Raw genomic sequence first — 25100 nt, 5'->3', positions numbered from 1 at the left:
AATATGAAGGTGGAATAAAATAGCAAGAATTGGCACAGTGTTGAAGGTAAGAGCCTGGCATATCTCTCCCTTCCTTTCTGACCTATGTTTTATTGGATTTTTTTTATTATTTATTGAATCTGTTAGTCACTTTATCTTGCCCAAGACAACCCAAACAATTGTTCAGTATTATTCTGGCGCTACTTGAGAGACTTGTGGGCTTCCCTCAGTCCTGTCTATGCTATATCCAACCTGCAGGTTGAATAGGGAAGGCACCAGGTGTGTCAAATTCTAAAGCACAGTAAGATGAACATTCCTACCTTATCTATGTACACACTTGCCTGGAAAAGGCTACCCACTCAGTAGCAGAGCACATGCTTTGTGTATGGTGAAAAATGATCATAGTAGACTGAAGGGCTGGAAAACAACTTGGCCGGTAATCTTTGGACGCCACAGTAGACGATACCAGATTAATGGAATCAATGGCCTAACTCAGTGTATGACGCCTTCATACTATGTGCAAAAAAGTACATGCCCTCCAACATTTCTTCGATGAAAATAAGGATGTCCTATTCCATTACTAGGGACGCGGGTGGCGCTGTGGTCTAAACCACTGAGCCTCTTGGGCTTGCTGATTGGAAGGTTGGTGGTTTGAATCCCCACGACAGGGTGAGCTCCCGTTGCTCAGTCCCAGCTCCTGTCAACCTAGCAGTTCAAAAGCACATCCGAGTGCAAGTAGATAAATAGGTACCACACTGGCAGGAAGGTAAATGGCATTTCTGTGTGCTGTTCTGGTTTCGCCAGAAGCATCTTAATCATGCTGGCCACATGACCTGGAAAAACTGTCTGCAGACAAACGCTGGCTCCCTCGGCCAGTAAAGTGAGATGAACGTCGCAACCCCAGAGTCGTTTGCGACTGGACTTAACTGTCAGGGGTCCTTTACCTTTTTTATTCTATTACAGTCATACCTTGGGTTACAGACGCTTCAGGTTGCATGTTTTCGGGTTATGGACACGCCAAAACCCAGAAGTACCGGAACGGGTTACTTCCAAGTTTCGGCATTCGTACATGCGCAGAAACGCTAAATCATGTTTGCGTATGCACAGAAGTGCCAAATTGCAACCCGCGCATGCACAATGTGCTGCTGTGGGTTGCGGACGCTGCGGGTTGCAAATCTGCCTCCCGCATAGTTCATGTTTGCAACCCGAGCGCCCACTGTACTATTACTATATTATTATTTTGCCCCACCCATTCGACTGGGTTGCCCCAGCCACTTTGTGTGGCTTCCAACATGTATAGAAACACAATAAAACATTAAAAAACTTTCCTATACAGGGCTGCCTTCAAATGTCTTCTAAAGGTTGTATAGTTACTTATCTCCTTGGCTTGGGTGTTGCAGAACTCCATACCCTCTGATGAAAATAGGGATGGCCCTACCATACCCTCCAACATTCTCTGATGAAAATAGGGACATCCTAAGGAAATGTGGGACATTACAGGATCTGAAACTGGGGGGGGGGGGGGGCTTCTGTAAATCTGGGACAGTCCCTGGAAAACAGGCACACTTTGAAAGCCAGGACCCCATTATGTAGAAAGCTACTTCCAGGCACATGTCTCCCTCGCCAGACTAAGGGTTCACTAATAATAAAGGCCAAACCATAGGAGCCAAAGGGAACAAGAAGCCTTTGCGGTTAATTTATGTCAATTCACCCAGGTGCAGTATACAAGCAACTGCCTGAATGTGAAGTGTAGGAACTGAAGCAGTTGAAAGGTAAGTTAAACCCTGGAAAGGATCCCATGGTTTCTGACTTTTCCCTTCTTACCCGGGGGGGGGGGGGCATTCTCTTTTGCAATTTTTATTATTTATTAAATTTCTATACCCCCTTCATCCGAGGATTGCAGGCTGATTTACAATGTAAAAAACAAAACAAACAAAAACAGCAACCCTCTAGTTTAAAAGGCCATAGATTGTTTAATTAGCCAAGGACCTGGGTGAAATGAAATGTTTTCGCCTGGCAGCTAAAGATATGTAGAAAAACAAAACAAAAACACACCAGGTAAACTTCCCTGGGGAGAGCATTCCCCAGATGGGGAGCCAACACAGAAAAGGCCCTCTGGACTGCTCTTCGAGAGGACAGACTAAGAAGGGCTTCAAATGATGATCTCAAGGTCCAGGTTTGTTTGTATGGGAAGAGGAGGTCCTTGGGGTATTGTGGTCCTGAGCCGTTTAAGGTTCTATAGTTCAAAACCACCACTCTGAATTGAGCCTGGAAACTAATTGGCAGCCGGTACAGTTGGGCCAGAATTTTGCTATAGCAGATTTGCCTGGCTCAGCTGTAATAGCCTGACCTGTCTTAATGAGAACTCTGCAAATACCCGGAGCATAAAATAAAAGAACTTGCCATTTTGTTCCCTGGACACCTAGTAAAACCTAATACTGCACTAAAACCGGTCACCAGTGCAGCTATTAGCGAGCAAGTGGCAGCCGGCTATTGCTGTCTGCTCTATGGTAACTGTCAAATCTATTAATGCATTTTGTGCTGGTGACAGGCTCCCCGAAGATTTGCCCATGAAAAAAGAAGGCTCAAAATGCCAGGCCTACCTTTCCTCGCTCATTATTCCTCTTAAAACCTTTGTGAGAAGCATGTGCCTCTAAAAAGGAAGAAATAGGAGTACCCTGGCGCTGTGCATGTTTGGGGAGACATAAATCCTAATTGTTGGGGGTACAAATACTACAGTCAAACTCACACATGCATCAACCTGATTTCTGTACTCTTCGTCCCTGTACTATTCTGCCCAGTGCTATTTTTCTAGAAAAAGAGGTGTTGTAACTCACCATGAATGCCTCCCTTGTTCTCTTATAAAGCTGAAAAAAGGTAAAAGAACCCTGGATGGTTAAGTCCCGTCAAAGGAGACTATGGGGTTGCGGCGTTCATCTCCCTTTCAGGCCGAGGGAGACGGTGTTTGTCCACAGACAGCTTTCCGGGTCATGTGGCCAGCATGACTAAACTGCTTGTGGCGCAACGGAACACCGTGATGGAAACCAGAGCGCACGGTAATGCCATTTACCTTCCCACCACAGTGCTACCTATTTATCTACTTGCACTGGGCATGCTTTCAAACTGCTAGGTTGGCAGGAGCTGGGACAGAGCAATGGGAGCGCAGCCTGTTGCAGAGATTTGAACTGCCGACCTCTGACTGGCAAGCCCAAAGAGGCTCAGTAGTTTAGACCACAGCACCACCCACATTTACCTTTGTTCTCTCATAATGGCAATGGCGCCCACCTGAGTTCTGGCAAGTTCCGGCTGAATAAAAAAATCCCGTTTCAGCCTTTGGCGATCACACAGGGTCCCCGGATGTTTAACGGTCTATTGATCCCTGTGCCACCACTGTGCTCGCTTCCCCCTGCCACCAACCCGTTACTCTCGGGTACACACTGAGTCCAGACAGTTGTTTAAATTGAACCAAATAAACAATTTTATTTTATAAACATTAACGGGTTTATGGTTTCTTAGATAAAATTTCCTGTCAGTTTCTTAACTTTAGTTTCTTTACCGACATACAGTACATATGTGACCCAAGCCCAAATATATTCTGTTAGTTATACCCAATACACATAGTCAAATGAAAATTAAGTGTATTGATTCTGAAGTCTGACTGTGACTTTGTTGGAATCAACACTGTGTTGTTGTCTTTAAGAGAAGATTGGAAAATAAGTGCAAAATATATTAATGTGATAAGTAAAGATGTTCATTTATCTCTGAGGACGTTGGGCACTCTAATGGGCATTTAATGCATTTAGATGATGAGAGAATAGGGCAATATATCAAGAGGCAAAATACACATTTTCACAATGCCAAACCACAAGGCTGGTCATCAGTCTTTTTTTCCAGGCTTTGAAATAGCGAATACTGCAGTCCTTTTTCGAAAAAATGTATAATTAACGCTTCAAATGCGGAAGGCAAATGTAGAAAGCAGCAGTTACAAACATCATTTTTAGATATTTACATTTTATTGCGCTAGCCAAAGGTCATGGCAATATCCAAAGAAGGGGAGTGGAGGGAATCAGCGGTTGTTGCATACGCAGTAAAATCATGGCCAAATCCACCAAAATTTCTTATTACACAGAATAAAAAGTAACTTTCAAATAAAATGTGCAAATTAGATCTCAGATTCCCCTTTGCAATTGACCGCTAGCCCATCCAGTTCTTTCTTTCTAATCTTCCTAGCTGCCAAGGCACAGACAGCCACCTTATAAGTCACAGAGTCATCAGTATCACTCAGCAGCCATTTCACCCTCTCCGCCCTGGTTAGAGTCATTTCCTACATGAAAATGGGTTTTATGAATCGGTTTTTTGGGTCTATATATAGTGGACATTGTAGTAAGTAATGGCAAATGTCCTCTACACATGGTTGCCCACACAGACAGAGTCTCTCTTCATGACAGTGACAACGAAAGCGTAGTTCTGTGGAGGCGACTCTTAATGAGGCAGATGGAAGATTTGTCAAATATCTGGTTCGAAAGCGCATCGTTTTAATAAGCGGAAACCAGGGTGAAGACTTAGAAGAAGTAATCATAAGACATCATTTTAACCGAGGTAGGAGGAAAAACAACATCCCTGGGGTGTTATTTCAGAGGGGAGGGCCAGAGGGATTTCAGAAAGGAGTCAGCATTCTTGGCAAGATTCGAAGGTTGACCTTTGCATCAAATTCAAGATTAAATTTAAAAAATGCACTGCATATTAAGTGTCTTGGCGGATGTTTTTTTAAAACACACACACACACCGCTTTATTATAATAATCGCTCCCTAATCATTCCCACAAAATTAACTGTTACAATGAAGTTCTTTGTCCAGCACTGGGATTGTGAAAGGTCTGGTAGCCACCTCCTCTATATGTCATTAAACTATAAGTGCTGTTCAGTGACAGAACAGCTTGCATCTGTCCAGTGTAGCAGGACATTGCAGAATCTCCTGGTTTTAAAGACAAGTGTCAAATGGTAACTGTCAGGATGAGAGAAGGGACACTGTCCTGAGGCTCACATTGGCCTGGCTCAGAAAATGAATTGACATACTTCCCCTTCCAAATGGAAATAGCTTAGCTCATTTTGGGAGCCGGCAGCCACCTTTCCCTCTGCAAAAGCCTTTGGGGGGGGGGGGAAACAACACCTTTTCGGCCAGATGTGCCGCATGTTTTAATCTAGAGGGACTTCGTGCTTTCGGATTCCTCACCTGCACCTGTGGCCGGGGCAGCTTAGGTATATAAATCTAGAACAGAGCAGAGTGTAAGTTCCAACAGATGACCTGCTGTGCCTTCAGAGTGCCATGGTTTTTATAGCAGTCTGATGTTCCATGAAAGTCATTACAATGTCGTGATTCGCGTCAAGTCAGATCACGTCATGTTGAACGGCTCAAATCATTCCATTCGCATAAATGATCTGTGGCATGAGCAAAACAGCCTGGCTTCGTAATGTCATTTGAAAGTTTGCTGTTTTCATATGAAAGTCATTAGTCTTGCAATCTTCTGTAATAGACTACACTTCAAATCTTATTGATGTTAATCTTTTTAAAAATATATATATGATGTGGCCAGTTTTTTAAGCAGGAACTCAAGGGAACTGAGTGCCCTTAACTTTTTAAAATTAAATAATTTTTTTGGAGGGGGGGTCCTGGAACATATACAGTGGTACCTCGGGTTAAGAACTTAATTCATTCCGGAGGTCCGTCCTTAACCTGAAACTGTTCTTAACCTGAAGCACCACTTTAACTAATGGGGCCTCCGGCTGCTGCTGTGCTGCCGCTGCACGATTTCTGTTCTCATCCTGAAGCAAAGTTCTTAACCCGAGGTACTATTTCTGGGGTAGCGGAGTCTGTAACCTGAAGCGTTTGTAACCCGAGGTACCACTGTACACCCAATGCCTGAGCCAAAAATCCACCTATAACTGTAATCAATAAAGTTGTGGCCGTTTCTAATCCAGATAATCATCTGCTTGAATTTATTAATCACATCTTACATTTAGCCACTGCCCAGGGGGAGGGGGGACAGGTGATGTCACTGCAAAAACAAACAAATAAACAAACAAACTTTGTGGTGAGTTCCCTCACCCTTTTCCAGAAAAAGAGCACTGGATATAACCTATCTGTAAAATAGACAAATGAGATACATTTCTTTTTTTCTTGCTATGTAGTTATATATTCTACACAATTATTAGAAACTTCTGGCCGCCATCTGTCCTGACAATTCTCTTAATTTTCATGACCTCAACCTCATGGAGCAATCAGGACTCTGTTTTATCAGGTTCGCCAGTGTGAATCTCATAGGCACTGAACCCAGATTGAACCCCACACTGAGCCTGAAACTATCAGCCAAGAACCACTCAAGGAGTTTTTAAGCTGAAACATTCAGAGACAATTCCCTCATATAACAGATTTCTTTTTAAGTCTCCAAACTCTTTGGAGACCTGAGAAGAATAGACTGGAACAAGAGGGATTAAAAAGTCTCTGTTGAGTTCCATAGCTGGGCTGTGTGTACATTACCAGCTTAAAATGCAGCTAGGTTGTTCTTTTTCTCAAAAAAGGCAAACACACCGCAATTCTGAAGCAAAGAGGGCAAGGTCCTTACCTTGAACAGAGCCTTGAAAAACTGGGTAGCTAAGGCGAATTTGTTATACCACATTGCCTGACAAACTTTCTGATCTTGCTGGTGAGACAATGTTTTAATATGAAGCCTTTTTCAACAAAATGGTACCCAGATTGGAGAAGGAGGGGCTTGTTCAGTTCTGTTTCTTTCGGTACTCCAATCATATTTATCATTATTGTGACCAGAGGGCAACTGGATGTTTTTATGACAACATTTACAAAACCTCATCATTTTTTTTAAAAGGGCCATTGTGGTTTAAGAAAACACAGCAGTATTTTCTGCACACAGCTACAGCGGAAGATTAAAACTATTATTCTTCAGTCTGGCAAGGAAATCACTCGCATAAAAACTCAACACTCTCCTGTTGGACATCTCTGCGAGTTGGAAACGCATCTTAAGTAGTTTGGATAAATTGTCAACTTGAATTTTTGCCCTGATATTAAAGTGCCTTGAGCAAGAAGAACAAGTTAAGGTTAATCTCTGTTTTGCTTTGTTTCTTCCAGAAATGTCCTCTATGAACTATATCACAACTCATTTCTGTGAATCGCTGAACAGTTTGCTAAATTCAGTGTAGCATCTCTTTAGGTTAAATTGCTCAATATCCATTTCTGATGGCAGAGTAGCCACCCCTTTGGCCTGTTGCAGGGTTTTGACAAAGTCCCTTATCAAAGGCTCATGAGCAAACTAAGCAGCCAAGGGTTAAGAAGACAGGTCCTCGTGTGGAGTGGTAACTGGCTAATCAACAGGAAGCAGTCCCTAATAATACTAAAAACTAGGATCATTCAATGAAGATGAATGATGGAAGATTCAGGGCAGATTAGAGCAAGTTCTTCTTCACACACTGCAAAGTGCATTTGCTTCCACACGATGGGAAGATGTTCAGCAACACAGATGACTTAAAAGGGAAACAATTTCACTATTCCCTATATTGTTACACGCCACCCAAATCTCCACAATGGTGTGAGATTCCAGGGGTTTTTATGGTACACAAGGTTTGTGTTTTCTTTGGAAAGGTACCTTTATCATACAGTGGTACCTTGGTTCTCGAACTTAATCCATTCCGGGAGTCCATTCCGACTCCCGAAACCGTTTGAAAACCAAGGTGTGGCTTTTGATTGGCTGCAGGAGCTTCCTGCACTCAAGCGGAAGCCGCGTCAGACATTTGGCTTCCGAAAAACGTTCACAAACCGGAACACTTACTTCCGGGTTTGCAGCGTTCGGGAGCCGATTTGTTCAGCAACTAAGCCGTTCGAGAGCCAGGTTTCACTGTATATGGGTTATTTACACATAAAGACAACCTGGGCCTATGATGGAGGGTTTCAAAACACTACGCTCCAAGAGGATACTGCCTCTCCCATTTAACCTCCCATCCATTTCCTATATCTGCAGCTCTATGAGCTTCCTTCAATAATCAGGATGCTGAAAAGTATGATTCTGCTAAATACGGGTGTCAGGTGCTGGTGTGGTTGCTCGAGAGCAAACAGGCAAGACTCCAACCTGTCTTCATTATCAGTACAAACTATCTTACAGTGCAGAGTGTCACAAGTCCATGTCTGCTCAGTCGCTAGCAGAATCTGGGAGGGGGCGGTCCTTATACCTTCCCCAGCATAACAGTCGTGTGACCCCCATCCTTCTCCTCCTCTCTCTGCGCGTAAACCTACTATGCAACGTGGGCGCTGGCAAAGGGGGACTTGCCTCCCCTCCCCTTTGCTCAGGCTCGGTGTTGAGGCTCTCCCTAGCATCTTCTGACCCCTGCGCCCCTTCCCCACTGGCTTCCCTCCTTGCCAGAGGAAGAACTGCTTCACAAGATCTTTGGAGGCTCCCTGTAACACAACTGCTCTTCCACCTCTCGCCTCTGAGCTGATGGCAGTTCCCTGACAATGGGGCAGGCAAATAAAGGCAGTCACTGGATCAGGATTAGCTCTGTGCCACAGGACAGACTATTTATCCATCACTACAGTATGAGGCTATCTATTTATGATAACTTTTCAGCGAGTTGAAGGCAGTATGATAGTATCATAAATGGCTATGGTACACACATTCACCCACTCCCCCCTTTTTAAAGGGCCAAACAGGTAGTGCAGGTTTTTGTACTGCTTCCAAAACCTGCAAAACCTGCAAAGCCTGTTGGTCAAAGACTACACCAAGAGAGGGCTAAAAAGTGGACATACGTAATGGGCTGATAAATCATATAGTGGTATCTCGGGTTAAGTACTTAATTCATTCCGGAGGTCTGTACTTAACCTGAAACTGTTCTTAACCTGAAGCACCACTTTAGCTAATGGGGCCTCCTGCTGCCACTGTGCCACGGCGGCGCGATTTCTGTTCTCATCCTGAAGCAAAGTTCTTAACCTGAGGTACTGTTTCTGGGTTAGTGGAGTCTGTAACCTGAAGCGTCTGTAACCCGAGGTACCGCTGCCTTCAAGCCTGTGAAAAACCTATAGATATAGAACTTCAACTGTATGCTTTATTGCATGTTAATCACCTATTTTTGTGAATATATTCCACATAAGGAAGAGCAGAAACCTAAGAGATTTCAAGGAATTTGCACTTATTCATATCTATTCAAAATTACTTTTGAAAACCAACAGAGGTTTGAGACAGAAGTATCTAGGGACATTCTGATGCTTATGTATATAAGTGGCTAGTTTATAGAAAGTACTTATTTCTTTATACCTAACATTCCATTCTGGTTATTTTTAAAGCCCACCCCCCTCGCAGGTCAGCCATTGCAAGAACTTCGCAACTTTCTGTAAAGAAGATCTGTCACACTTCTCTGACAGCTCTGCCGTGCTCCCAGCTAAATTGTATAATTAATGTCTCGTGAATATTTTGATTTGACTGATAGGCACCATCTTTGAACCTAATATTAATTGACTTTTATTTCAGAGGCAATTCATTTCAACAGGAACTCACCTAGGAGAAATTAATTTAGGAAACCACTCAAAGGGAATATACTCGTCCTCTGTGCCAGAAATAATGTAGATGAGCTTGACTTTTTAAAGAGAAATTACCATAGTTCGAAACCTTTTCAGGTCGCTTTGAAGAGGACCGTAAGCTATGTATTCCTTTGAAATTGTTTGACATGAAAGTCTCTCATACAGTTTGAAGCCCAAGTCGTCACTTGAGCATGATAAGTGTCTAGCAATTTAGCTCCTCATTTTCAGCAACGCCTCCCTCTTCTCTACATAGCAGCATCCCATTATGCTTACCTACAATAACTCAGTAATTTTACTGCCCCCCATTTCTCTGTTCTTGATATAATCCTGCCCTTGATTTCCCCCTCAGACTCTACCACTCTCGGCTGCCATCAACATCTCCTGTTAGCTTGAAACTCCCCATAAAAAATCCCATTTGTTGTTGTTGTTTTTTAGTCGTGTCTGACTCTTCGTGACCTCATGGACCAGAGCACGCCAGGCACTCCTGTCTTCCACTGCCTCCCGCAGTTTGGTCAAACTCATGCTGGTAGCTTCGAGAACACTATCCAACCATCTCATCCTCTGTCCCCTTCTCCTTGTGCCCTCCATCTTTCCCAACATCAGGGTCTTTTCCAGGGAGTCTTCTCTTCTCATGAGGTGACCAAAGTATTGGAGCCTCAGCTTCAGGATCTGTCCTTCCAGTGAGCACTCAGGGCTGATTTCCTTCAGAATGGAGAGGTTTGATCTTCTTGCAGTCCATGGGACTCTCAAGAGTCTCCTCCAGCACCATAATTCAAAAGCATCAATTCTTCGGCGATCAGCCTTCTTGATGGTCCAGCTCTCACTTCCATACATCACTACTGGGAAAACCATAGCTTTAACTATACAGACCTTGGTTGGCAAGGTGATGTCTCTGCTTTTTAAAAATCCCATAGTGGGCTATAACCCCATCCCTATTCAGTCATCATTCTCCATGCAATTGTAATTGTGTGGGGGGAGAGGGAGGGAGCAGGGCCACACACACAAGCTCTGTTGGAGCGATAGAAATCCTCAGGCTGAGAAGCCAAGTGCAGCCCTCCAAGGCTCTGTATGGGGCTCTCGCCAGGCCACACCCCCTCCTCACAGGCCACACCCCTCACTGGACTTGCTTGGATGTTTTCTGCCTGCCTGAATGTGTCTTTCGTCTTGTTTGCCAGGATGGAGGATGAAGAGGTGTGTGTAGAAACCAGCCTCTCATTGGAAGGAAAATTCACACGAGTCACTCTGCCCACCTTTGCCTCAGGCCCCGCCTTCTCCTGGTATACGGCCCCTGTAAAGTTGCCCAGAAGGGAATATGGCCCTCAGACTGAAAAGGGGTCCCATTCTGCCATCTACACATTGGAAGAGTATCTGCTATAGGTGCTGTCTTTTCCCATGATTTGGAGCTCTGTGCAATAATAATACATGTAATAATAATAATAATAATAATTTATTATTTATACCCCGCCCGTCCGGCTGGGTTTCCCTAGCCACTCTGGGTGGCTTCCAACAAAGTATTAAAATACAGTGGTCTGTTAAACATTAAAAGCTTCCCTAAAAGCTTCAGATGTCTTCTAAAAGTCTGATAGTTGTTCTTCTCTTTGACATCTGGTGGGAGGGCATTCCACAGGGCGGGTGCCACTACCGAGAAGGCCCTCTGCCTGGTTCCCTGTAACTTGGCTTCTCGAAGTGAGGGAACTGCCAGAAGCCTCTCGGCGCTGGACCTCAGTGTCCGGGCAGAACGATGGACATCAGGGTTTGAAACCCCATGGTAAGTCTCCATACATACAGAGCAATCTTCCTCATTACAGGCACACACCCCCCCCCCACACACACATGCAGACATTGGGAAAGAGCATGAGAGAAGATGCAGGGTAGCAGACTGTCCAACTTTTTCAGACCCCAAACCAGGATGTGCATCTTCTCCCAGGTGAGTCACATGACCTGCACCTCTCACTCGCTCTGAAAGAAGCGCTATTTTCAGGGTGAGATTTTAGGTGGAACCCAGTAACACATGTTTTCGGGTGCCGCGCAATATAGGGCCTGAAAAAGTGTTTTGAGGGGCAGGAGCACAGCACGAGAACATGTGGGGTCGCGGCACCCAAAATGGCTGCCGTAATCATGCATGGAAAAAATGAGATGCAGTATTTTCTCCAAGGCACTTGGCAGGTATAGGGCGGTGTTATTATGTGTAGCCCTGCCCCCTTTCTCTTGACAGGATCACTCCTTAACTGTCAATCATTGCGTGGATTTAAAATGAAGCCAGCCACTATATTTTCTATATACTTTTACCAATTCTCAGTAGAAGTACATGTTAAATATATGATTTTTATGCAGTAAGAAAAGCCATCTGTTGCTTCTCTTCCCACACCCCAACTTAAAATAAATTGTGTAAATCACACTGGCTACTTCAATGAAAACTAGCAAGGTCAATGTGAGCATTAAAAGCGCAAGAGGGCCTTCAGAAAACAAAAATAACAGAAAACAGAACACAATGCCAATTCATCTTCTTTAAATGTGACTTTTGTGCCGTTTCCATAGGAATTTGTTGTTGCAAGATTGACGGGACATAGATGGTATCTTATGATTGGGGGCATCACTGATGGAAAACAGAGAGCCGCGATCGAGCGGAAACCACACTCTCCAAGGTAACAAACTTTTCCTCCATTTTACAGAAATAGATGTATGTCAGGCCATAGCAACAGCAGCCTGGCAGCAGAAAAATGAACTGCTGCTGAGTTGCAATAGCATTTGGTAGCACGGTAGATCTCATTTTTAGTTTTGCTCTGCAGGTTTCACAGGGACACAGCAGCAATGAATAGGCAGGCCCCATCAGCTGGTCCAAGGATATGTCTTGAGAAAACAGCTGGCAGACATCCACGCTAAGAGTCAGGGAAGATGGCAGTGGATCACTACCAATTAGATTTCCATTGCCAATTTGTTCTTGATGTTTAGTCGTGTCCAACTCTTCGTGACCCCATGGACCAGAGCACACCAGGCACTCCTGTCTTCCACTGCCTCCTGCGGTTTGGTCAAACTCATGCTGGTAGTTTTGACAACACTGTCCAACCATCTCATCCTCTGTCATCGCCTTCTCCTTGTGCCCTCAATCTTTCATCAGGGTCTTTCCCAGGGAGTCTTTTCTTCTCATGAGGTGGCTAAAGTATTGGAGCCTCAGCTTCACGATCTGTCCTTCCAGTGAGCACTCAGGGCTGATTTCCTTAAGAATGGAGAGGTTTGATCTTCTTGCAGTCCATGGGACTCTCAAGAGTCTCCTCCAGCACCATAATTCAAAAGCATCAATTCTTTGGCGATCAGCCTCCTTTATGTTCCTGCTCTCACTTCCATACATCACTACTGGGAAAACCACTTTAAGCAAGTTTAAAGGACTAGCTAAGAAACAACATCGCCTCAGAAATATGCATGCATGTTCTTCGTTTGTAGGCCCACCACTATAACTGGCTCTTACCAAATAATTGATTAATCTACTCATTAAAGCAATTAAAACCTTGCTGTCCTAATTACACATCACATATAAATGCCACAGAGATGGGTGTTGCTGAGAGTTTTCTCCCCAGATGCCAACATGCATTGGGTTCACTCACATCCCTCTCCCAAAATACGCACAGATATAAATACAACTAAAATGTTTCTGGGTATTTGGCAGGCTGGAAATTCTTTTGACAAATTCTCTTTTTTGGCTTGCTTCCTCTAGAAGCACATTTGGGAGCTGACACTATATTCACAGTTCCTGAGAAAGAATCACACCTTAGTCGCCAGTTGAAAACTAAAATAAAATACTGCTGTGTATTTGCAGCCTACGTCTAATCTTTTAGAGATGGACATGTTAACTGCTACCAGTATGACTGAGTGGCTTTGGGTCTGCAGGCTATTAATATGAATACTGGGATTAATATTAATGACAGCGTAACATGTTCTTGAAACTTAAGTGAACAGGACCCTGTGCAAATACCAGCAGGGTATATAAATATATAAAGCAACACCACACAAGCGGGAGGTTTTTTTCATCCACATCTACGCTATCAGGCTAAAAAAATTCTGTGCATGCTGCTTTTCAGAGAAAAACAGAAGCTAACAAAGTATTTCAAAAACACTTCCATTCCCTAAGGAACCACTTACACATTGTTTGCTTTTTAGCAAACAAATTTAATACATCATAATACTACAGATGTTGGGACGTGGGTGGTGCTGTGGGTTAAACCACAGAGCCTAGGACTTGCCGATCAGAAGGTTGGCGATTCGAATCCCCACGACGGGGTGAGCTCCCGGTGCTCGGTCCCAGCTCCTGCCAACCTAGCAGCACATCAAAGTATAAGTAGATAAATAGGTACCACTCTGGCAGGAAAGTAAACGGCGTTTCTGTGCGCTGCTCTGGTTCGCCAGAAGCGGCTTAGTCATGGTGGCCACATGACCCGGAAGCTGTACGCCGGCTCCCTCGGCCAGTAAAGCGAGATGAGCGCCGCAACCTCAGAGTTGGCCACGACTGGACCTACTGGTCCGGGGTGCCTTTACCTTTAATACTACAGAGCAGGACCAAACTGCAGGTGTTCCTAGATAAAACCAGCTCCCTATTGTTGGTACTGAACACCTACAAAATTAGCAAAGATGTATAGAACTGCTTTAAACATATGTTGGAAGTGTAAGGAGAAGGAAGGCACATTCTACCATATGTGGTGGGCGTGCAAGATTAACAAAAGCATTCTGGGAGATGATATATAATGAGTTGAAAAAACGTTTAAAATGACGCTTGTGGAAAAAACCATGAGCTTTTTCTTACTAGGAATTCTAGATGCAGAGACACCAAGGGAGCAGAAACAATTATTCATGTACGCGATGACAGCAGCGCAGATAATAAGACAGAAAGAGGATAAAGGCCCCACCAAAGAGGAATGGCTGATGAAGATGGTGGACTACGCCGAAATGGCAAAAATGACCAGGAAGATCAGAAACCAGAAAGATAGAAACTTTAAGAAGGAATGGGAATTTTTTTTTTACAATTTAAGAGAACACTGTAAACAATTAAAAACTTTGGCAGGCAGCATTTGAGTAATGCTTGTGATATATTAAAAACTAAAGTAAAAATTGATTATTATTTTTAAATTAGAGAAATTATGTAATGCAGTAGGAAAATTTTGAATATGGAAACCCTGGGGGTGGGGAAGTCTGAGGATTCAGGGAACCCTAAATGTTGATGATTATGATTAATGTTTGAATCCAAATGTAGAGTGTAAAACGGGATGAAAAAAAGAATGAATGAATGACTAAAACCAGCTACCTAGATCCACTGCAATCAGAGTTCAAGCCTGGTTTCAGAACCAAATCAACTTTGGGCGTACCTTTATCATTAGAGAGTGTTGGGGAAGCATGACCATTACATCTGCTTTTGATACCATTGACTTTTGAAGAGCAACTTTTAACTACGCCGACTTTCATTTTACATACCCATGAATAAGAGGACATTTTGTAGAAAAAGAGGACATATGGCAACCCTACGAGTTTTTAGATGTGTTGGAAGCTGCCCAGAGTGGCTGGGGCAACCCAACCAGATGGGTGGGGGATAAATAATAAAATTGTTGTTGTTGTTATTCTGCCCTGTGAGAAGGATAAGCTCAAGGGAGGTGTGTTGGAAATGTGTAGAGAAATTCTGTGATCACAAGGAGGTAAGTGGATCATCCAACATTTGATGCCTTCTTTATGGCCTGTGTAGGGGCTTGGAACTGCTTAACGGTCAGCTATTGCAATATTTTGGTCCTTTCAGGCTGCATCCTTTGAGAAATTACTTTTATATGAGAATGTATTATGCCATGAGAGGGAGCACGGGCTTAAATGTCAATATTAGAGAGCGAAGCTGTTGACATAGCCTTGAATTACAAGAACATGAGATGATCTCTTGGCAGATTGCCAAGTTCTCATGGTTAACTCCTCGTGGCCATGGGAATCATGGGTCTAGGAGACCCACACTAACAGAGTAAGGGGGCAGCTCACCAACCCTTTGATGTTCCTGAATATGATTTAGGATGACACCACTGGTACGTCCCAAGGCTGACCAAAGGAACATGGTTATCAAGCATGGTTATCGGTCATGTTCCCAGGTATAACAGTAAAATATGAGTGACTGGAGCACTGTTACCCAGAGAAAGACAGACTAGGAATCATTGTGCATCAGCCAGACCCAGATCCAAGGAAGACTGTTTGCTGTCGCATCCAAGGATTTGCCAACAGCACATAAATGCTTAGCAGTTTATGTGCATTTTTGTCTACCACTTGCTATATTGCTTTAAAAAAACCTTGTAATTTTCCCCAAAAGCATGCTCATTGCTTCCTGAATCCCTTGGAAGAACAGGAGGCAGACGGAGCGCCATCAGGGCCTACCGCAGTCAGACAGTTGTCTCTCTCCACAGAGCCAATGTACACCATTTTTTCCCTGTGGGAAGGATGAGAACAAGGAACGCAGGCAGAAACACTATCAGGGTCTGCACCAGTCAATCAATTAATAATAGGCAACTAGCTGACTTCTGAGAGATACGTTCTCCCTTCTGCATCAAATAAGTTGGGACACCCCCAAGTCTCAAAAAACAATTGTACAAATTCAGCAGCAATCCACTGGGAATTTTGGTAAATTTTCCAAGCATTTTCCCCCAGGCAAAATAAAGTTATGTCCTTTTTAATAACATCTAAGGTAATGGAAGATTGTCCTCAGAATTATTATTGTCCTCAGAATAACACCCTCATATTTGTTCCTGATTTAAACAGAGAAAAAGCCTGTCAAGCCAAACTCACACAAGGATTTATTAGAAACAAAACAGAAAAAGCAATCTCAGGCAGAATGGAGGAGCTGTGTACGTTTCTTCCTGAAACTCCTCAGATTTGCCCTGGGAGCTGCAAGCAGAACTCCTGTTGTTGCTAATGGAATGACAATGATGATGCAGCTCTTCAAGTATTCCGGACTCTGAGGAAACGGTTCTGTGGAAAGATCCCTCCCAAATTATTTTGGATTATGTCACATGCCCAAGGCAAATCAGCAGCTTTGTCTGATCAGTACCAGGCTCCTGAGTGTACAGAAATAAAAGCACAGACATGAAACAAGTGGATTTGCAGAACAGGAGGAACCACCTAACAGGAGCCAGCCACTTAGTGCTGATCAATGACTAAAATCTTTTAACTGCATTATCCGTCAGTTCAAAATGGAAAGATAATGGGGAAACTGATGAACAAAAACTATGTACTGACAGCAGCTGAGTCAGAACTCGGTGACTATAGACAGCGCTAGACTGCATGTCTGTGGGACATCATGGATTCATTTATTTTTATTTAGAAAAAAATGTCTTTGAAAAACAACCTGGCGTGCTTAAAGAAACATGCAACAAATAGACTGATATTTAGTTTCCTAACTGGAGTCAGGAAGCTCCCTCTGAGGCCCGAAAAGCTGGTCTCCTAGTTAAGAATACCAAGTTTCGAATCTGGATAGCTCAGTTGGTTACAGCATGGTGCTGATAACACCAAAGTCACAGGTTTGATGCTGCATATGTTAAGTTGTGGGTGAACATATCAGATGACACAGCAATTCTTCCAAAGCAGCTCTTTATTTGTAAGCTGGAACAGAACTGAACTGAAGAGCTCAGTCAGCCTGCTTATATAGAGCTCCAGAACAACGTAACTGTAGCAACTTTCTAAAACTATCCAATCACTGAATGTCACTTTCGATCCTTCATTTGCATACAAACTATCCAATCACTGAATGTCACTTTGGATCCTTCATTTGCATAACTATCTACAGTATCCCCCTGCTGACCCAGGGTGAGAACTTCAGTACATAACAGCATATGAGATGGCTGCCTATTCCTGCATTATAAGAGTTTGGACTAGAACCACATGGTCTAAGTAACTCTGAGAATAGATCTTATTCTAATTGTCCCTGCTATTTTTATTTTTTGTAGTTTTTGCTGTCACCTGATTTATCTTGTTCTGTTAGGAGAAAGGACACAGTAGCAACGGTCCAGCGACCCAGTAGGGATAATAGTAGGGAGGTAAGAACAACACTCCTTAAATCTTTATAAAGAGTGAAAGCACATGGGCTACTGATTCCTGGGAAGATGGTGCCGAGGTAAGACGTGCTTACCAGAGCACCCTTTCAATTACATGATGGGGTTGGCTTTGCTGGCTCCCCCTCCCCCTTTTGTTCTTTTAAAAATTCCTCTTATCGAAGGCAGGGTTGTTTTATGTGTTCCGGCAACCCCAGGAATTTGCACCGTAGAACTTTGTGAAGCCAGTGTCGTAAATTAGTTTTCATGAAGCCTAACAGCTTAGGAGCCACCGCCCTGGTTTCCTGTCGGCTGTATCTCGTTTTAAAAATTTATTTTAAGGACTTGTGACCTTCAAACCATTTTAATCTTCTAAAATCCTTTTTAATTCCTTTGACTCCCTATATTTTAAACAAACTGAAGGAGGGGGGAAATTGCTGTTGCTGAAGAAGCTACATTGAAAGAGCACCCTGTTTGGTTCTTGCTTTTTATCTTTTAAGCCTCCCATTACCTTGCTGCCCACAAAGTAGCTGTAGATCAATCTGGTCTGGGTCTTTAATTATTTGATTATTGATGTAAACCTCCAGAATGTATTCTGTATACAGTGGTACTTCGAGTTACATACGCTTCAGGTTACATACGCTTCAGGTTATAGACTCCGTTAACCCAGAAATGAACATCTGCCTGCTGTGTGATTGTCAAAGATGCAAAAACCTTTCTTGAAAAACAGTAGCAACTGTAGATTTTTGCATGTACAGTGGTACCTCGGGTTACATACGCTTCAGGTTACATATGCTTCGGTTTACACACTCCACTAACCCAGAAATAGTGCTTCAGGTTAAGAACTTTGCTTCAGGATGAGAACAGAAATCATGCTCCGGTAGTGCAGCAGCAGCAGGAGACCCTATTAGCTAAAGTGGTGCTTCAGGTTAAGAACAATTTCAGGTTAAGAATGGACCTCCGGAACGAATTAAGTACTTAACCCCTTAACCCGAGGTATCACTGTAGTTAAAGTTTTTGCCTCTGTCTTCAGTACAGTGGTACCTCTAGTTGCGTTCTGCTCTGGTTATGGACCTTCAGCTTATGAACATGGCAAACCCATAAGTTTACTTCTGGGTTCGCCACGTATGCACGCGCAGAAGCGATCTGCACGCTTCATGCATGCGCAGAAGCACTTGATCGTGTCACGCACATGCACGGAAGAGGCGATCTAGTTGTGGACTTTTTGGGTTGCGAACGGCACCCTGAAACGGATTAAGTCCACAACTAGAGGTACCACTGTACATTGTATTTTATTTTATTGCTACGGCTAGTGGCTGATGCAAATAAAGATTATTCTGATCTGCACGGTCTCTTCCAACTCGTGTGATTCTATGAAATGGGACCTGGTTGTGTCTTTCAGACAGAGGATGAGAAGCTAGAACCCCACAATGAATGTACCACATAGGAGGCCTAGACCTTGCTTAAGTCACCTCAGGCCCCACCAAATGAAAAAGCCATGCCTGCCATAGAACTTTCAGGAAGATGCCATACTCATCACCAGAAAGATGTTCTCCATTAAGGTAAGGAAAAGGTAAACCGACCCCTGGACGGTTAAGTCCAGTTAAAAGTGACCATGGGGTGCAGCGCTCATCTCACTTCAGGCTGAGGGAGCCGGTGTTTGTCCACAGAAAGCCTTCCAGGTCATGTGGCCAGCATGACTAAAACGCTTCTAGTGCAAAGGGACAGTGTGACAGAAGCCAGAGTGCACGGAAACACTGCTTACCTTCCCGCCGCAGTGATACCTATTTATCCTCTTTATTCCTATACAGGTGTGGTGAAGAATGTTTGATAGGGATAACCCCAGCAGCAGGCAGCAAAACCCACCAAAGGAACTCATTCACTTTCTCCTAATCTTCTTGGCGGTTCCCTATTTCCGCACTCTGTGAAACTGAAGCTGAGTTGAAGGGGGGAAAGGGAGATCGCAGTTCTTTTCACTACTCACTTAATACTTGTGCTTACGGGGAAGAATATAAATACAGTCCCACCGTTACATTTCTCATTATTATCAGTGGTGTTTTGGTTTTGCTTTTTTAAAGAAAAACCGGTGCCGGTACTCACCATGAAGTTGTTACAGTAAGTGGAACACTTTTAACATGTGGGGCAAAAGAGGTTCTGGTACTGCGTACCCTTGAGTACCCTCAGGAAAAAGCTATTATTATTATTATTATTATTATTATTATTATTTGAATTTGTATACCGTCCTATACCCCCACCCTAGGTCTCAGGGCAATTGACAGCACGGAGGTAAATATACGAAGCACAAAAAACATAATCAAAATGTTCAAAGCACAATCAAAATAATGAAAGCAAGCAAAGCAATATTAATGTATACACACAAATAAACAATGTGCTCCCTAACAAAAACCCCTAAACGATACTCCAGCCCACAAATACAGAAATCTAAGTAGCATATGACATTTAACAACAATTTAAAACAGCCCCACCTTCCAAAGAAAACAGCACCTACCCAACTTAAAACCCCGCCCCTGTTAAAGCAATACAGTAATGTAAAACCCTTGTCCTCAGTGTGGTCAGGCTAATTTGTGTCTCCAGCGGATGGTGCCTCCTGATAATTTAAGCTTATCCTTAGTGCGCTCCACTGAGCTCTTCAGGAAAACCAGGATAATGACACCTATAATCTGGTTGTGTTCTGTTGCTACTTTAAAGGCCGTTTCTTAGAAGTCACTGCAGATAAGTAAACATCATAAATACCATTATCTGACCTTTACGTTGCCCAAGTACCGCAGAAAGCTCATAAACCTGAAAGACTGGCTTTATAACTGCAACTCAAAGCACATTTTGTGTTAAACTCCCCCCCCCCCCGAGGGATGCCCTATCCTTAACACTGACATTGCACTGTATCGGGGGTGGGATGCATCTGCTCTGTGGTGTGTTATTAAGCAGAAGTGGTTTCCATCTGCACAGTGGAAATTGTGTGGCCTATCGTTTTTTAAAGGTTCAGAGGCAGCCTAGAGTTCTCTAGCTAATAACATGTAACAAGGCCTAGTCTAAATTTCCATGCATAAGGACCAGAGCAGACATCATTGAAACTGAAACATAATTGAAATAATTAATTGTCACTTGTACAATTTGTATACAGTGAGATTACATGAGCACTCCCCCCACTCAGCTCTCTTAGTCTCCCCCCCTAAGAATATTTATTAAAGTTTTCAATAATAATACAATAAGAATCAAAAAGAAAAAAGAAAAAAATAACAAAAATACAAAAATAAAAATAATTAAAAACACATAAAGTTTCCATTACTTATTTTTCATTAACTTATTTCCCAGACCTCCTCATACCTCCCTGTTTTGTATTCCAATTCAAATTGTTAGTTCAGCAAATCCTTATCAGTAAATTTTAACCTATTTCTAAACCTTTTTCTAAACCTTGAAGGTCCCAGGCCACAGAGAGGTTAGGCTGGCCTCAACTAGAGCCAGGGCCTTTTCGGCTGCGGCTCCAACCTGGTGGAATGCTCTGTCACAAGAGACAAGGGCCCTGCAGGACTTGACATCTTTCCGTAGGGCCTGCAAGACAGAGCTGTTCCGCCAGGCCTTTGGTCAGGGCGCAGCCTGACTCCCTCCTCTGGCAACCTTTACAAAACTTTATGGCTGCCATCAATCTTGATTTTAATTAATTTTTATAATGTTTTTATAATGTCGCACTATTTTGGTGTTGTTAGCCGCCCTGAGCCCGGCTTCGGCTGGGGAGGGCGGGATATAAATAAAATTTATTATTATTATTATTATTATATTCTCTTAAAGCATTACAGCTGGAAACCATTTAATTTCTATCCGACATCATTCTAACATTCATTAATTTTGCAATATTTCTGTAAATAGTCTTTAAATTTCTTCCAATCTTCTTCCACCGACTCTTCTCCCTGGTCTCGGATTCTGCCAGTCATTTCTGCCAATCCCATATAGTCCATCACCTTCATTTGCCATTCTTCCAAAGTCAGCTCTCTTAGTCTTAGTTCACCTCGTTTACTGACACACACACACCAAACCCGAAAGTCAGTTGCCCTGTTGTTATCTTTTCATTCAGCAGCCTAACAGCCCACGGATAGAAGCTGTTCTTTACCCTGTTGGTGCGACTAATCATGCTTCTATATCTTCTGCCTGAGGGCAGGAGATCAAGAAAGTGCCGGCCAGGGTGTGAATCATCCCTGAGAATTTTCCTCACTCTCCTGAGGCAATGTTCTTCTGTGATGTCATCTAGCAGATTCATGGGACATAATATATTGTGCTGTATTCACCACCCTCTGTAGGCACTTCCTATCAGTTGATGTCAAACCAGCGTATCACACTGTGATGCAGTATGAAAGGACACTTTCTGTTGTAGAAGGAGATCATCAAATGTTGATTGACATCGTTCTTTCGCAATACTCTGAGGAGATGGAGTCTCTGTTGGGCTTTCTTAACCACCTGGGTTGTATTGATTTTCCAAGTACGGTCTTCACTGAGATAAACTCCTAGGGGTTTAAAGGAAGAGACTCTCTCCACACAGCCCTTCCCAATGTACAGCGGGGCTAGTTCTCATCTCTTCCTCCTAAAGTCCAACACTATCTGCCATAACCCATGCCAAGTGTTATGGGTGCCAGAGAAAATAGCAGTGATGTATTCAGCTCCTCCCACCTTTCCTGTTATGCCAAGTACAGTGGTGCCTCGCAAGACGAAATTAATTCGTTCTGCGAGTTTCTTCGTCTTGCGGATTTTTCGTCTTGCGAAGCACGGATGCACCTTGGTATTAACGGTTTTAAGAAAAAGGAAACAAACTTGCAAGACGTTTCGTCTTGCGAAGCAAGCCCATAGGGAAAATCGTCTTGCGAAGCAACTCAAAAAACGAAAAACTCTTTCGTCTTGCGAGTTTTTCGTCTTCCGAGGCATTCGTCTTGCGAGGTACCACTGTACAGCTTACTGCATCCCTTGACATCACAGCGTTCCACTGTGATTCCACTGCCAGGAAGATGGGAGACGATGCCCCCGTCTCCCCGGCAGTATTCCAACACCTATACTATGTTGATCCTGACCAATGCCACTTCCGCCCTCATACAATGTTCTTACACCTAACAAAGCAACGCCATAATTTCACTGAGGAAGAAACCCCAACCAAGTGTCCATCTGGTTGAGAGAGAAAAAAATCCTTTCTGGCCCTGTCAACCAGCAACCCAAAATTGCTCAGTGAAGGCTCTAACCAGAGGGTGGGTGGGCAGGAAGCTCTCAAAGAAAAATGGCTGTAGGCTCCAGGGAAGCCGCCTTATATAGGCTTTCCCTCCCCCCCTGCAGCAAGGGCTCATGGGATAGCTTTTCCCCATGAGCCCATTGCACAGAGAGGATACTGGGCAAAACCTTGCCCAGTATTTTGCTGCAATCTATGGGCCACAGGACCACCGGGCAAAGGTTTCCTTTGCTTATTGGGCACGGAACGGGGCTTCATTTAAAAGCACTGCTTCGTTTATAATAGGTTCCCCCCCCCCATATTATTATGTATTTTTTTCAATTTATGGAGCCTAATATTAAAACATTTAACATGTGTGGGTTCATGAAATCTCTTGAGGTTAAAGATGGGTTCTCATACCCACAAAGGCTAGCAACCATTCTTCTAGTGAATGAAGGAAAAACAACAGAGCTAAGGGTCAAGCTATGATTTAAGAACTAACCAAGTTATTCACAAATAATTTCAAGTATTGAGAATAACATTTGGAATCGTAAGAGCCAATCTAGGGAGAAAAGAAGCATCATTTAGTGAATGCATTATTCACAAAATTATTGTAAATTATTAATTTCCTTCTGCCAGGTTCTGTGGCTGTCAGGTTAACCCCCCGTCTTTCTTATTCTTATTATTTTTAAAAAGCAACTGTTCTCAAAAGTATAAGTTACAAGATAATGAGTCCTGTGAGATTTTTCACATGGAAAAGTAATCTAGTGTTCCTTTATTAATATTTGAACTTCCAAAAACTGAGGAATAGTATAATTAAAGATGCCTAAAACAATGCTTTATAGAGTAACTGCTTATAACATTTTGAACTTATATCTATTAGTGTAAAGTCCATTGGACAGTTGAGAATGTTAATGCTACAATGGAGTACAGATGGTGCAAAGATTAGTGTCAGACTAGGCCCTGGGAGATCAGGGTTCAAATCCCCGCTCAGTAACCAGAAGCTCACGGGGTGACCTTTGGCCAGTCATCGTCTCTCAGCCTAACCTACTTTGCAGGGTTGTTGTGGAAATTAAATGACGAAAGGTGGAACTACGTCTGCCACCTTGAGTTTCTTGAGGAATGTGAGATATAAATGCAATAAAACAATACAAAATGGACACCCATGGCAACATGCCATTTATACAGCTCAGAAAACCTTTCATAAATAAAATGTCTTCAGATAGCAAGCCCCTGTCATATCATGACAGAAATGCTACTCTATAGAGCCACGCTAGAAGTCCTGTTCCCAGTTGGAGAGTGGGCTTCTGAGTGTCGTGTAATTCTACTCAATATGATCCAGAACAGAACTCCAGTGTATAGTTAGCAGAATAAAAACTTAGACACGTTGCAGGATTTTCCCCAAAATAGACCAGAGGCAATTGTATTTCAGCTATCAGAGCTTTACTGCTACTGAAGGCAAATGAGCAGAATGGTCACAAATTCAATACGTTCAGGATTGGCGGTGTCTATCACGCCTGCTTCTTGGGAGAAAAGCGGTGACAAACCTAGACAGCATCTTAAAAAGCAGAGACATCACCTTGTCAACAAAGGTCCGTATAGTTAAAGCTATGGTTTTCCCAGTAGTGATGTGTGGAAGTGAGAGCTGGACCATAAAGAAGGCTGATTGCCGAAGAATTGATGCTTTTGAATTATGGTGCTGGAAGAGACTCTTGAGAGTCCCATGGACTGCAAGAAGATCAAACCGATCCATTCTGAAGGAAATCAGTGAGGAGTGCTCACTAGAAGGACAGATCCTGAAGCTGAGGCTCCAATATTTTGGCCACCTCATGAGAAGAGAAGACTCCCTGGAAAAGACCCTGATGTTGGGAAAAATTGAAGGCACAAGGATGACAGAGGACGAGATGGTTGGACAGTGTTGTCGAAGCTACCAGCATGAGTTTGACCAAGCTGCGGGAGGCAGTGGAAGACAGGTGTGCCTGGCGTGCTCTGGTCCATGGGGTCATGAAGAGTTGGACACAACTAAACAATCAAACAACAACAATAACTTATTGTTGCAGCAGACTTAACTTAAACTTACAATAACGTATAATAAGTCTAAACTTTAACACTAAGCATACTATGTACAGAACACCACACCAGAAGGAAGAGAGTTAGAAAGAGAGAGTGAAACCCAGGCACTGTACTCAGCTTCTCTGAAGGAATAACCCAAACATCACCGATCTTCTGCTTGTTTCTTTCACGCAGAGAAGTTTCCAGAGCCCTCTTGAATTAAGTAGAATAGGAAAGAGCAATACTTT

General features: G+C 43.2%; 1 long non-coding RNA gene across 1 annotated transcript in view; it reads right to left on the bottom strand.

The window, feature by feature from the left end:
* Window positions 1-22547, bottom strand: part of LOC309377461 — a 248161-nt gene extending 225614 nt beyond the window's left edge. Inside the window, exon 1 of the long non-coding RNA XR_014171596.1 lies at window positions 22428-22547. This is a non-coding gene — a long non-coding RNA (uncharacterized lncRNA). The remainder of the gene's footprint in view (window positions 1-22427) is intronic.
* Window positions 22548-25100: the final 2553 nt, after the last annotated feature.

This window comes from Podarcis melisellensis, assembly GCF_964234715.1.
Source record: "Podarcis melisellensis genome assembly, chromosome: 9".
Taxonomy (NCBI): domain Eukaryota; kingdom Metazoa; phylum Chordata; class Lepidosauria; order Squamata; family Lacertidae; genus Podarcis; species Podarcis melisellensis.
The sequence above is the reverse complement of the archived record's forward strand: the minus strand, read 5'-3'. Positions and strand labels throughout refer to the sequence as shown.